The sequence below is a fragment of the Cebus imitator genome, unplaced genomic scaffold, assembly GCF_001604975.1.
Source record: "Cebus imitator isolate Cc_AM_T3 unplaced genomic scaffold, Cebus_imitator-1.0 Scaffold792, whole genome shotgun sequence".
NCBI classification, from domain to species: Eukaryota; Metazoa; Chordata; class Mammalia; order Primates; family Cebidae; genus Cebus; species Cebus imitator.
The window spans coordinates 150,525-163,522 of record NW_016108107.1 but is presented as its reverse complement, the minus strand read 5'-3'; the positions used below and the strand labels follow the sequence as shown (position 1 = coordinate 163,522).

Genomic DNA, 12,998 nt, shown 5'->3' with positions numbered 1-12,998 from the left:
AAAAAAAAAAAAAAAAAAAAAAAAAAAAAAAAAAAAAAAAAAAAAAAAAAAATTACCTTATCAACAATTCAACTGTAGGAAAACAAGATCAGAGACACAAAATATTCACCAATCAAAAGTCAACATGCAAGGTGTCTACATGACTAAAGCAGCAACCAAGAGTTTCTGATATCCCCTAATGTCTTCCCATTAAAATACCCCCAGTATTCAAAATACATTTTGAAAAACAAAAAAAGAAACTTCAAATTCCCAGCAAAATACATACAAAAACTAAAACTGAAAATTTATTTGCAATGCATTTCCTTGCCCAAAAACATACATGTAGATCATTTTAATGGCTGCATCATACTCTACTGAAATGACTTAACAACATTTATCTGGCCAAGTCTCTATTATTATTCACTTGTTTTTAAATCCTCATTACTGATATATTACTATGGTAACTGTTCCTATATTTACAAACATCTTTGCACATATAATTGTTTTATTAAACTAAATTTTAGAAGAGAAATTGTCAGGTAAAGGAAGGTGAAGGGTGCTTGATTTAATAAATTTCTCGTATCCAACATCCAAATCTAACCAAAAAAAAAAAAATTCTGTTGGCTCTACTTTCAAAATATAGTCAGAATCAGACTACTTCTCAACACATCCACTACCACTGCCAGCATCTTGCACCAGGCATACTGACAGGTATTCTTACTTCTACTTTTGCCCGCTAGAGTCTATTCTCAACTCAGCAGCCAGAGGGGTCCTTTTATTAATAAAACAAAAGAAGCTGAGGTGGGAGGATTGCTCATGTCCAGGAGGTTAAGACCGCAGTGGGCCATGATCACACCACTGCCCTTTAGTCTGGGCAACAGAGCCAAACCTCGTATCTAAAAAAATTAAATAATTAATTACTTAAAATAAAACACAACAAAAAGATTGTCCCATTCCTCTGCTCAAAGCTTAGTATTTGTTTACCAAATGGTCATTTAAAGACTTATTTTAAGGCATCCAACACCAAACTATGTTAAATTTCTCTGCCTCTTTTTCTACCATTTCTGTCAGGAAATCCCTATAGGCATCCAAAAAGTAGTACTAATTGATGATAATAGCTTAGGAGTCCGCTGTTCAAAGTAAAGTAATTGAGAAGGCACCCCTAACCTTCAGAGGTTTCGTAAGGACTCAAATGACAGCAACTCCCTCTTTACTAAGGGATAATTTAGGGCAAAGAAAACCTTGCCATATATTCAAGCATAATTGATAGTTGTCAAATGACACAATTATGGGTGATTTTCTTCAAGTTTTAATTTCTGCTGTATTTTAAATTAAACATTAAAAGACATTAGCTTCCAGAGATGTTTAATCGGTGTTAGATAAAAATAAAAAATAAAAAACTAAAACACATTAGCTAAATATATGTTAATTAATGGAGGGAAAGTATGTTCCATAGCCCCTTCAAGATATCTGAATACAAGTAAATGATCAAAGGCCTTGTAAGGGATACTAAAAAGGGAAAAGAAAGGGATTTTGGCTTCTCCAAAAACATTTTCATTATTTTTCACTAAGCTTGTGAAGTCTAATTTTCTCTCTTTGGAGGTTTCTTAACATGCAGAATCAGTCCTAAGAGGGGTCTTTAGATCATCTACATATAATGCTCTCATTTTATACCTGTACAAACCGAGGCGCAAGTAGCACACTTTAGTCACCACTTCTCTAAATCTCTTACCCAGTCTTCAAAGGTCACTTTTCACTGTATCGTATACATCCTACTTGCTCTAAAAGATGTTCTATGTCCCGTCCTCTACCAGAGCATGCTTAGCAGAGCACTAGCTCACTGTGAATACTAAGCCTACAAAAAACATGATTCCTAACCAAACTGGAAAGTACTTTTTTCTAGATGAGAGACTTTCTAGTACAGACTTTGAGGCTCTACTCACACTGTTATACTAATTCTTCTCAAATTCTAAAAAAAGGTAGTCCTTTGACTGAAGAAGTACAGTAAAAGCTGGTCTGACCATTAGCCTGATATACTGAAACACTGTGTGCATGTGTTGTCTACACGCATGGGTGCACGTGCATGCACACACAGATACAGGCCTCTATCAGTTACTTTTATTTATTTTTTTATTTTTTGAGACTGTGTTTCACTCTGTCACCCAGGCTAGAGTGCAATGGTGCAATCTTCACCTCCTGGGTTCAAGCGATTCTTCTGCCTCAGCCTTCCCAGTAGCTGGGATTACAGGCACGTGCCACCGCGCCCAGCTGATTTTTGTATTTTTAGTAGAGATGGGGTTTCACCATGTTGCCCAGGCTGGTCTTGAACTCCTGATCTCAGGTGATCCACCCACCTCGGCCTCCCAAATTGCTGGGATTACAGGCATGAGCCACCGCGCTCAGCCCTCTTTCCATTACTTTTAAACTCCACTTTGCTGTATTTTCAGACAAGCAGATCAATATTTTCTCAACTAGGACATTTACAGAGCTAAGGCTGATCTAAAAGGAACACCAGAATGTTCAGGCTCAGTTTTATCTCCAGGGGAAAGAAAAAGCACTGAAACACTGCAATAAACATATCTGAGGAATCACTATTAATAGGACTGCTCTTTCCCAGCAGGCCAAATGAAATAGACTCCCAGAAATAATGCTTTAGAAAAGAGAGTGCTGATATTACATTTCTAAACTTACATATTTGCAAATTTTATAAAGTAACAGTGCTAACCAAAAGCAGGATCGGTCAGCAAAAGCAGAGGTACAGAGGTCAGTAGTCAGCAAGGCCATGCCCAACACCCAGTGCACACACACAGGCCCAGGTACACACACTCAAGGGCATGTCCACCACATCCTGCTGTTAAAGCCAGGAAAGTGGCCATATTCTAGGTCCAAAGAGATGCTGATAAATGTCCTAGCAAATAATCAATTATAGGAATGGAAAGACCCCTGTAAAAACTTTCTTTCCTTTGTCAATCACCGGTTCCTTGCCTCCCATGCCCATTCATGATACCAACCAATATGGCAAACAGCAACAGCCAATACCACCGTGCCTGCTGGCTAAAGTCCAGTCTGTATCTGGTTTCTCCATTTACTTCTAGCCTCTTAGCAAAAGGAAAAATGATTATATCACATGCTTGAACTTGCCAATGAATAAGTGCACAGAGACTGACTCTGAATGACAGCTTTGCCATGAAGTAGAAACTTCAAATCTGACCCAAATGAAACCATTGTTGGAAGATCCATTCTTATGTCAGCTCATGGTCAGAGCACCAACATGGGAACACCTTTTCCTAGCTGCACGTTAGGGGCTGGCACTAGACCCACTGACGAGTAGCAAATGGCAAGAAGAATGTGGTATACACAGCTGACAATCTTTGAAAGTCAGTTGGGACTCACTTCTTAAAGGAGCAGTAAACTTCAAAAAACCCCATACCAAGAACAGGACCTAATGCCTAGATGACAAACGGAGACAGGAGCACAGGTTAAACTCAAGCATAACCTTCGTAAAGGTTCAAGTTAAATGAAATGATGTCTCGGTGTTGCTTGAGGAATATCTGAGAGCAGGCATGTGTGGAGGCATATATGAAATTAGACTCCTATGAGTTCATTCTTGAAGCTGGGTGATGGGTACTTGAAGGCTCAATATAGCTATCTCTATTTTGGATATGTTTGAAATTTTTCATAATAAAGAGGTAAAATGAAATAAAACAGAATAAAAAATTTAAGTTACCAAGTTCCAAACTTCTCAGGCCTATAAATCAGGAAGTCATTGTTGGCTAAACTATTTATCTTCTAGATTCATCAACCTCATGTTTACTAATCTGTTTAGACCACCCATAACAATGAACACAAAGAAAACAAATTTGTTCAAGTAATATACACTCATTCAGTAACTCAAGTTTATGCCACTTTTCTACCAACCTTGTAACTTTTTTGTTTTTTTTGAGACAGGGTCTCGCTGCCTCCAGCACCATGCCACTTTCTCTCTCCAACTAGACTGGAGTTCAATGGCATGTAGCTCACTGCAGCCTCCAACTCCTAGGCTCAAGTGATCCTCCCATCTCAGCCTCCTAAGTAGCTGGGACTACAGGAGCATGCAACCATGCCTGGATAATTTTTTGTTTGTTTCTTTCTTTCATTTTGTAGAGACAGAGCCTCTTTATGTTGCCCAGGCTGGTCGCAAATCCCTAGCCTCAAGTGATCATCCCATCTCAGCCTCCCAAAGTGCTGGAATTACAAACATGAACCACGACACCCAGCCCCTTATAACCTTTAGAATGAAAAGCAACTGAACAGAAAAAGTAGAAGAGAAGATGGCATTGAATTAATGTAAAAGAAGCCTGGTGTATTAGAGTCAGAAGACCTGGGCTCTCGTCCGGAATCAGTTTTTTCTTAGTCACATGGCACTAGATAAATCACTGAGCATCAGTTCTTTCATCCACAAAACAGAGATAATGATAATCAAACCCTTCTTCATAAGTAATTAGAGTAGAAATTATGAAAGGAAGAAGACAGAGCGGGGAGAAAATGCAAAAGAAAAAGGGACACCTGCAAGTTCTCTCTCACAGTGCTGTGGGGCAATCACGTGGAAAGCATGTGAAGGGGCTTTTAAAGAACAGGGGCCTGGGGCACGCTTCCTACACTTTCTCCCTCTCATCCTCCACCTCCACCTCCACCTTCCGCCACTCCTCCCATGCAGCCTGATCCTCTGAGAACCACTCCTCATTGACACCAAGCCCCTCCACACCTGGCATGCTTCTAGCACCATGCTACTTTCTCTCTTTCACACATATCTCCTCAGTTAACTTGTCCCTGACTGCTCTTTTTCCATCTTCCCCCCACAAAAATCAATTGTTCCCTCTTCTGTCACCTCAAAGTCCATGGTTAAAAACACATCAGTTTGCACATATACCACTGTATTGTGGTTAGTTTACCTCACTAGATTATTTAAGTTCCTTTAAAGCAAAAATTAAAACCCATTCATCATTTAATATGCAGTAGGTACAAGAATAACAGATAAAATATAAAGCAAGCAATTTATAGATGAATAAGCAACTAGTAAAACTTTTTCTTAAATATCCTTAAAATACCTATAAAGTCATCTGAAACAAAGCAAATAGTCAACAAATAAATATCAAAAATGAAACAAGGGACTATGAATAAACAGAAAGTAATCTGGAAACGATGAAAACAACTTTGCAATTTTGATCACTGCCTCAACAAGGTATTTTGCAATCAATAAAATGATTACAAAATCCATAGCAGAGAGGAAAAACAGTTTATCCAAGTCTTTGGAAAGGAAGAGTCCCACAGATATTAACTATTAGAATACTAATACTAATCAATGACACAAAAGAGAAAAGCCAGGTTAAAAAAAGTCAACTATGTATTCAAACTTATGTTTCAAAGGCAAACATCACACAGCAGTGACCAAAGATTAATTTACAGCACTGCACCCCCTCACTCACACTCCTACACTCACCCTGCTTCATCAACAGCCAGCTCCCACTTACACTCTAATGACTCAAAGTGATGTGCAACCAAGACTTCTATCCCAATATCAGACTTGATCATCTAAAGGCTAAGGGACAACTCTACTGGATGTTCAGCGGCATGTTACATTCACAGCAAATGGAACCTACCTTCCCTAGTAGATCTCTTCTGCCGTTCCCTTTCCCCCACTGGTCACTGAACCACTTTCTCTCTGATTCTCAAGCTCAAAATTGGGGAATCTTTATATAGTTTCTCCCTTAACCTCTCCATGAGTAACTGGTAAAGTCCCATCAATTGATAAAAAATCACTTTAATCCTCACCCTCTTCCTTTCTTACAAGAACTCCACAGCATCCTAACTGGTCTGAGTTAGGACTTCCTTCAATCACTAACTTGTTGTCTCAGGAATGATCTTCCTTCCTTCCCTCCTTCCTTTCTTCCTTCCTTCCCTCCCTTCCTCTCTTCCCTGTTTCCTCTCTGTCTCTCTCCGTCTCTCTCTTTCTCTCTCTCTCTCTCTCTGAGGCTCACTCTGTTGCACAGGCTGGAGTGCAGTGGCACAATCTCGGCTCACTGCAACCTCCACCTCCCAGGTTTAAGCAATTCTCCTGCCTCGGCCTCCCAAGTGGCTGGGATTACAAGTGTGCACCACCATGCTCAGCTAATTTTTGTATTTTTAGTACAGACAGGGTTTCACCATGTTGACCAGGCTGGTCTCAAACTCCTGACCTCAGGTGATCCACCCGCCTTGGCCTCCCAAAGCACTGGAATTATAGGCGTGAGCTACCACGCCCAGCCAGGAATGATCTAAAACGCAAATATACTTACAGTGTTCTCCTGCTTAAAACTCTTCTATGACTTTCTACTTTTTTCAAAAAATTCAAAAAATCCTCATCATAACATTAATACAAGGCCCTTCCTGACCCAGCTTTTATCTACACCCCCAGCCTGTTTCACCACCCTCCACCCCTACACTTACCCACACTCACCCAGTGCCACCGTCATCCACCTGAAGAATCCCTTCCTTGTCTGAGTCTCTGCACACACTGCAGCTTTTGCATGTCTCTCTGCTTGATAACTCCCACTCATCCTTCAGCACTCCAATTCAGTGCCATCTCTCCTGTGCAGCTTTCCTGACAGCTCTCTGCCACATATGACACAGGTGTCCTTCCTAGTGCCCTTGTACTTACCCTATCATATCACGTCTCACATTACATGGTTACTTTGTTTTTCCAGTAGACTGTGAGCTCCTTGAAACTAGAGACTTTTGAATGAATTAATGAATTTTAGATTGCCAGTAAGGTAATTATGGCTGTAATTAGATTCTATAAGCGTAATTAGTTGTGAGTTCTTGGGACTTATTGACTACATCTTATCTTCTTCAGTTTCCCCATAGTATGTAACAATATACTACAAGCATATTATTAAACACTCAATAAATATGCATTGACTGATCCTGCTAAAACTTTTTCAATAGAACCGTAGACATCTAATGCTTTCCTAGGATTAAAACATTAGTCTTTTCTGGTTCCAGTGTTATAACATAGTTTGACTACATTCAGAAACACTAAAAATACAAAGTTCACCTCCTGTTTTTCCCCTTTGGCCCTTGCTCTTCTACTCCACTCCCTTTATTGATCAATCTATTTCATCTGCCTCTATCATCACTTCACACTCTCATTGATGAATGAATTAAAATCTGACTTTTCTACAATCCCTCGCACTTGCTGCAACAAATCGTAAAGTAAAGGAACATTTCTGTTCTAGAATTTTACATATAAGGAAACTGAGGATCAGAAGAAATAACTTCCTTAATATATGGCTACACGGCAAATTATTCACCAAGCTGGAACCCAGGTCTGACTGTATACCATGGTACTTCCCAATCATTATTAGGCTTGGCACGAACAAAAAGTCAGGTATGCAACAATTATGGGGCAAATGAAGTAAATTTAAGACCATCTGCTATTATTTATAAGGCTTTCGTTAGCATATAGTTTTTAAGAACACACCTAGCTTTTGAACTGTATTTTCTCCAGAATTCTCCTATCATGACCATCTCAGATCCAGTTAGAATGACAGAAGAAAACTCTAAATCCATGTAGCCATTATGCTTTACTTACATAAATGAGCAGGATGCGCATTTGCACACTTTCTGCAAGTCCCTGAAGATTTCATCTGGGAGAGATTAAGAATGAAGAGCTAGCTTTGGTCTCAAGAAATAACAGATATATACAGAGGCTAGAAACTAGCCTGGCAAATAGCTCTAACTTTCTGTAGAGTTTACAAGTTTAATTTTGCTTTAGCCTAGTCACTCTCATATGAAAGTAGATTCCCCATGTTTGTTGTGGGAAATTACACCTCTAACCCAAAGTTACTTAGAGCTAGAAATCTGTGATGTTCTCTTTGAAAAGCTGGGCATCAAATCTTTGATCAGAAACCACTATTATGACCAGGCGCAGTTGCTCATGCCTGTATTACCAGCACTTTGGGAGGCTGAGGCGCAGGGATCATTGAGGTCAGGAGTTCAAGACCAGCCTGGCCAACATGATGAAACCCCATCTCAACTAAAAATACAAAAGAAAAACATTAGCGAGATGTGGCGGCGCACACCTGCAGTCCCACCTACTCAGGAGGCTGAGGCAGGAGAATTGCTTGAACCAGGTAGGCAGAGGTTGCAGTGAGCTGAGATCGTGCCACTGCACTCCAGCCTAGGCAACAGAGGAAGACACTGTCTCAAAAAAAAAAAAGAAAGAAATCAACACTATAATAACAATTTATATGAGCAAAATTGAATTTTCATTTTCTTCTTACACCTTTCCAATAATTATAAAAATACACTGGCCAGGCATAGTGGCTCACGCCTGTAATCCCAGCATTTTGGGAAGCCGAGGTGGGTAGATCACCTGAGGTCAGGAGTTCGAGACCAGCCTGATCAACATGGAGAAACCCGTCTCTAGTAGAAATACAAAATTAGCTGGGCATGGTGGCACACGCCTGTAATCCCAGCTACTCATGTGGCTGAAGCAGGAGAATCATTTGAATCCGGGAGGCAGAGGTTGTGGGGAGCCGAGATCATGCCACTGCACTCCAGCCTGGGCAACAAGAGCGAAACTCCATCTCAAAAAAAAAGAAAAAAGAAAAAGTATATATATATGTATATATATACACCATATGTAAAACCATGTACTGTTTTGTTGTTGTTTGTTTTTTGTTTTTGTTTTTTGAGACAGAGTATCACTCTGTTGCCTAGGCGGAAGTACAGTGGCGTGATTTAGGCTCACCACAACCTCTGATTCCCGGGTTCAAGCAATTCCCCTGCCTCATCTCCCAAGTTGCTGGGACTATAGACATGCACCACCAAGCCCAGCCAATTTTGTATTTTTAGTAGAGATGGGGTTTCACCATATTGGCCAGGCTGGTCTCAAACTCCTGACCTTGTGATCCGCCCACCTCAGCCTCCCAAAGTGCTGGGATTATAGGCGTGAGCCACCAACCCTGCCCCATGGACTGTTATTTAATTTTTACAGGGTAGAAAATCTTACTCATATATTTCAATTAGATGTTGCACATACTAAATGAACATGTAAATTTAGCAGGGAGAGAAGACAAGAAACTAACCATATATGCCATGATAAAATAATAAAAAGACCATACAAAAGGCATGAACAAAGACATATGGGCATTTCAAAGAAGGATCACATCCATGGGCTCAGAAAAGGTTACATGAAGAAAATGACATCAGAATGAATCTTAAGAGGGGCCAGGCACAGTGGCTCATGCCTACAATCCCAACACTTTGGGAGGCCAAGGTGGGTGGATCACTTGAGGATGGAGTTAGAGACCAGCCTAGCCAACATGGTGAAACCTGGGCTCTACTAAAAATATGAAAATTAGCCGAGCATCGTGGCAGGCACCTGCAGTCACAGCTACTCAGGAGGCTGAAGCAGGAGAATCACTTGAACCTGGAAGGCAGAGGGTGCAGCAAGCTGAGACTGCTCCAGTGCACTCCAGCCTAGGAGACAGAACCAGACTCCATCTCAAAAAAATGACAAAAGTAAGAATCTTAAGAGGTTAAGCAGTAGTCCCATTGTAAGGACAAGGGGGAAAAAAAGAATGTTTTAAGCAAAGAAAACACATAACAAAAAGTCCCAAAGTGGAAGATGATAACACATATTAAGGAAATATTATGTAATCGACTTAGCCAGAGTATAGGGAAATAACAGCAAAACAGAAAAAACCTAAGTACAGAATTTCTGAGTTGTCAGTGACCTAAACAAACTTGCTAAAATTTAACACATCAACCTCTTCTTCCACATAAATGTGAGCAAAGGCAGGTGGAAGCACTTCCAGGATGGCAGAGTGAGGACCTCCAAAGATTTCCTTCTCCATAAAAGCCAGGAAAACACTGGAAAAAATGGTCAAAATCCACTTTTTCACAACTCTAAAAGTTAACCAAAGGCTTACAAGAATCCAAGACATGTTTATACAAGAAAAATAGCTAACTCTCACTAAAAAGAATGAGCTTTGTGGCATTTTAATTTGCCCCATTCCTCTCTCCCCAGCTCTGAGGAAGACCTTAAAAATTAACACCCTCGACCGGGCATGGTGGCTCACGCCTGTAATCCCATCACTTTGGGAGGCCAAGGTGGGTGAATCACCTTGGTCAAGAGATCGAGACCATCCTGGCCAACATGGAGAAACCCCATCTCTTTAAAAAAAAAAAAGAAAGAAAAAGAAAAGAAAAAAACAAAAAAACTAGCTGGGTGCAATGGCTGAAAGCCCAACACATTCCTGAGAATCTAGAAGGCATGTACATGACCAAGAAGCACTTGGGAAGGCTCTCATCTCTCACTGCTGGCTGACCTTGATGTTCCATACAAGCAGGAAAAATGAAAGCACTTTTGTAAACTACTGGTGGGTTGAAGGATGCCACAATACACACACATAGACACCTCCTTAATGAGCATATAGATGAGCATACAATATGCTCCTCGGTAAAGGCTACGAGATTTATTGGTTCAAGACATTTAAGGAAATCAGTCCACTTACTAACAGGCCACTAAGCTACCAGGCAGACACATCACTAGTTACACAGGAAAAAGTATACACATTTTACAGAGTTAGTTCCCCAAAGTCACAAAACAAACAGCAATAACAAACTTCAGGAAAGAAGTGGTCAGATTTCCAGAGTAGCCACATTATGTTATTTAAAATAACTACTTGCCTTTAAAAAATTATCGGCTGGACGCAGTGGCTCACGCCTGTAATCCCAGCATATTGGGAGGCCAAAGCAGGTGGATCACAAGGTCAGGGGTTCAAGATCAGCCTGGCCAACATGGTGAAACCCTGTGTCTACTAAAAGTACAAAAAAAATTAGCCAGGCATGGTGGCAGGCGCCTATAATCCCAGCTACTGAGGAGGCTGAGGCAGGAGAATTTCTTGAACCCAGGAGGCAGAGGTTGCAGTGAGCCGAGATGGCACCACTGCACTCCAGCCTGGGCAACAGAGCAAGACTCGGTCTNAAAAAAAAAAAAAAAAAAAAATTATGAGACACACAAAGGGACAAGAAATTATGGCCCAAGTACAGGAGGAAAAAGGCAATCAATAGAAACTATCCCTGAGGAAGCCCAGGTGTTGGATTACTAGACAAGGGCTTTGAACAAGCTACTATAAATAAGTTCAGAAAACTAAAAGAGACCACATCTGAAGAAAGTTAATTATAAGGATTTCTCACCAAACAGGGACTAAATCTTTATCAATAAAGAGATAGAAAATATTTTTTAGAAAAGAACCAAATTAAAAATTGTAGAGTTGAAAAGTACAGTAACTACAATGAAAAATTTGAGAGAGGATCAATGTCTGACTTAAGCTGGCAGATGAAAGACTCCAATTACCCAGTCTCAAGAACAGAAAGAAAACTAACGCAGAAAAACAAAAACACCCTCAGATTTGTGAGAAATCACCAAGCATACCAACATATGCACAACAGAAGTCCCAAGACAGAAGAGAAAAAGGAAAAAAAAGTTACAGAAATAATGGCTGAAAACTTTCCAAATTCCACGAAAAACACAAATTGACATTTCCAAGGAACTCAATAAAGACGAAAAAGGAAAAACTCAAAGAGATCTGCACATAGACACATCATAGTCAAACAATCAAAGGCAGAGACAGAGGATCTTGAAGGTAGCAAGAGAAAAACAACTCATCACATACAAAATTCTCAATATAAACAGCTGATTTCTCATCAAAAACCACAGAGAAGGCAACATCGCATAAGAAACATATTCCTAGTGCTGAAAGAAAACGATTATCAACCAAGAATCCTACAGTCAGCAAAGGTAAGAACAAATTAAGACATTCCCAGTTAACAAAATGGAACTGGGCTGGACACTGTGGCACACACCTGTAATTCCAGCACTTTGGGAGGCCCAGGCAGGCAGACTGCTTGAGCCAAGGAATTCAGGACCAGCCTGGGCAACATGGTGAAACCCCATCTCTACCAAAAAACACAAAAACTAGCCAGGTATGATGGCGCATTCCTGTAGTCCCACCTACTTGGGAGGCTGAGGCAGGAGGATCCCTTGAGCCTGGGAAGTGGAGATTGCAGTGAGTCAAAATCACACCACTTCACTCCAGCCTGCTTGGGTGAGAGACTAAGACCCTGTCTCAAAAAAACAAAATGAAGGTCGGGCGTGATGGCTCACGCTTGTAATCCAAGCACTCTGGAGGCCAAGACGGGAGGACCACCTGAGGTCGGGAGTTCAAGACCAGCCTGACCAACATAGTGAAACCCTATCTTTTAAAAAAAAAAGAAAAAAAATTTTTTTAAAGGTTAAAAAAAAAAGAACAAAACAAAATGAAAACAAACTGGGAATTCATCAGTAGAAGAGCTGCCCTATGAGAGAAATAATAAAGGGAGTACTTAGAGCTAAAATGAAGGACCTAAGACAGTAATTAAAATCCATATGAATAAATAAACAGCAACAATAAAGGTAACTACATAGGTAGATTAAAAAACAGTATAAATATATTTTTATTTATAATTCTTCCTATCTGAATTAAAAGAAAACCATACAAAACAATAATTATAAAACTTGATGGACTTTAATGTAAAAGATGTAAAGATGTGACATCTTTTAAGATGTGACAATAAGCACAAAAGGGGGGAAAAGAACAGGGTTCTATTAAAGCAAAGTTATTATACACTATTGAAATTAAGTTAATATTACCCCAAACTAGATTAAGTTATTAATCAGGGAAATTTAAAATATAGGAAAAAAAACAAGATAATTAAAATATATAATAGAAAATACTTGGATTTCCACGATTTCTTTATCATAAAAAAAAGAATGATAAAGAAATTGAAAGAAAAAAAAAAACATACTAGGGCCGGGCGCGGTGGCTCAAGCCTGTAATCCCAGCACTTTGGGAGGCCGAGGTGGGTGGATCACGAGGTCAAGAGATCGAGACCATCCTGGTCAACATGGTGAAACACCGTCTCTACTAAAAATACAAAAAATTAGCTGGGCA

The 12,998-nt window shown here is 39.9% G+C and overlaps 1 protein-coding gene across 6 annotated transcripts in view; it reads right to left on the bottom strand.

The window, feature by feature from the left end:
- The window catches only part of TPST1 (tyrosylprotein sulfotransferase 1), a 131,188-nt gene that overhangs the window by 98,653 nt on the left and 19,537 nt on the right, over nt 1-12,998 (bottom strand). The window contains exon 1 of one of the 6 annotated variants that reach the window (XM_037735381.1): nt 9,383-9,400. The exons of the other annotated variants lie outside the window; for them this stretch is intronic. The gene's annotated coding sequence lies outside the window, so the exon portion shown is untranslated. Of the gene's footprint in view, nt 1-9,382; nt 9,401-12,998 lie in introns of those variants that run through there. 6 annotated transcript variants of the gene reach the window in all.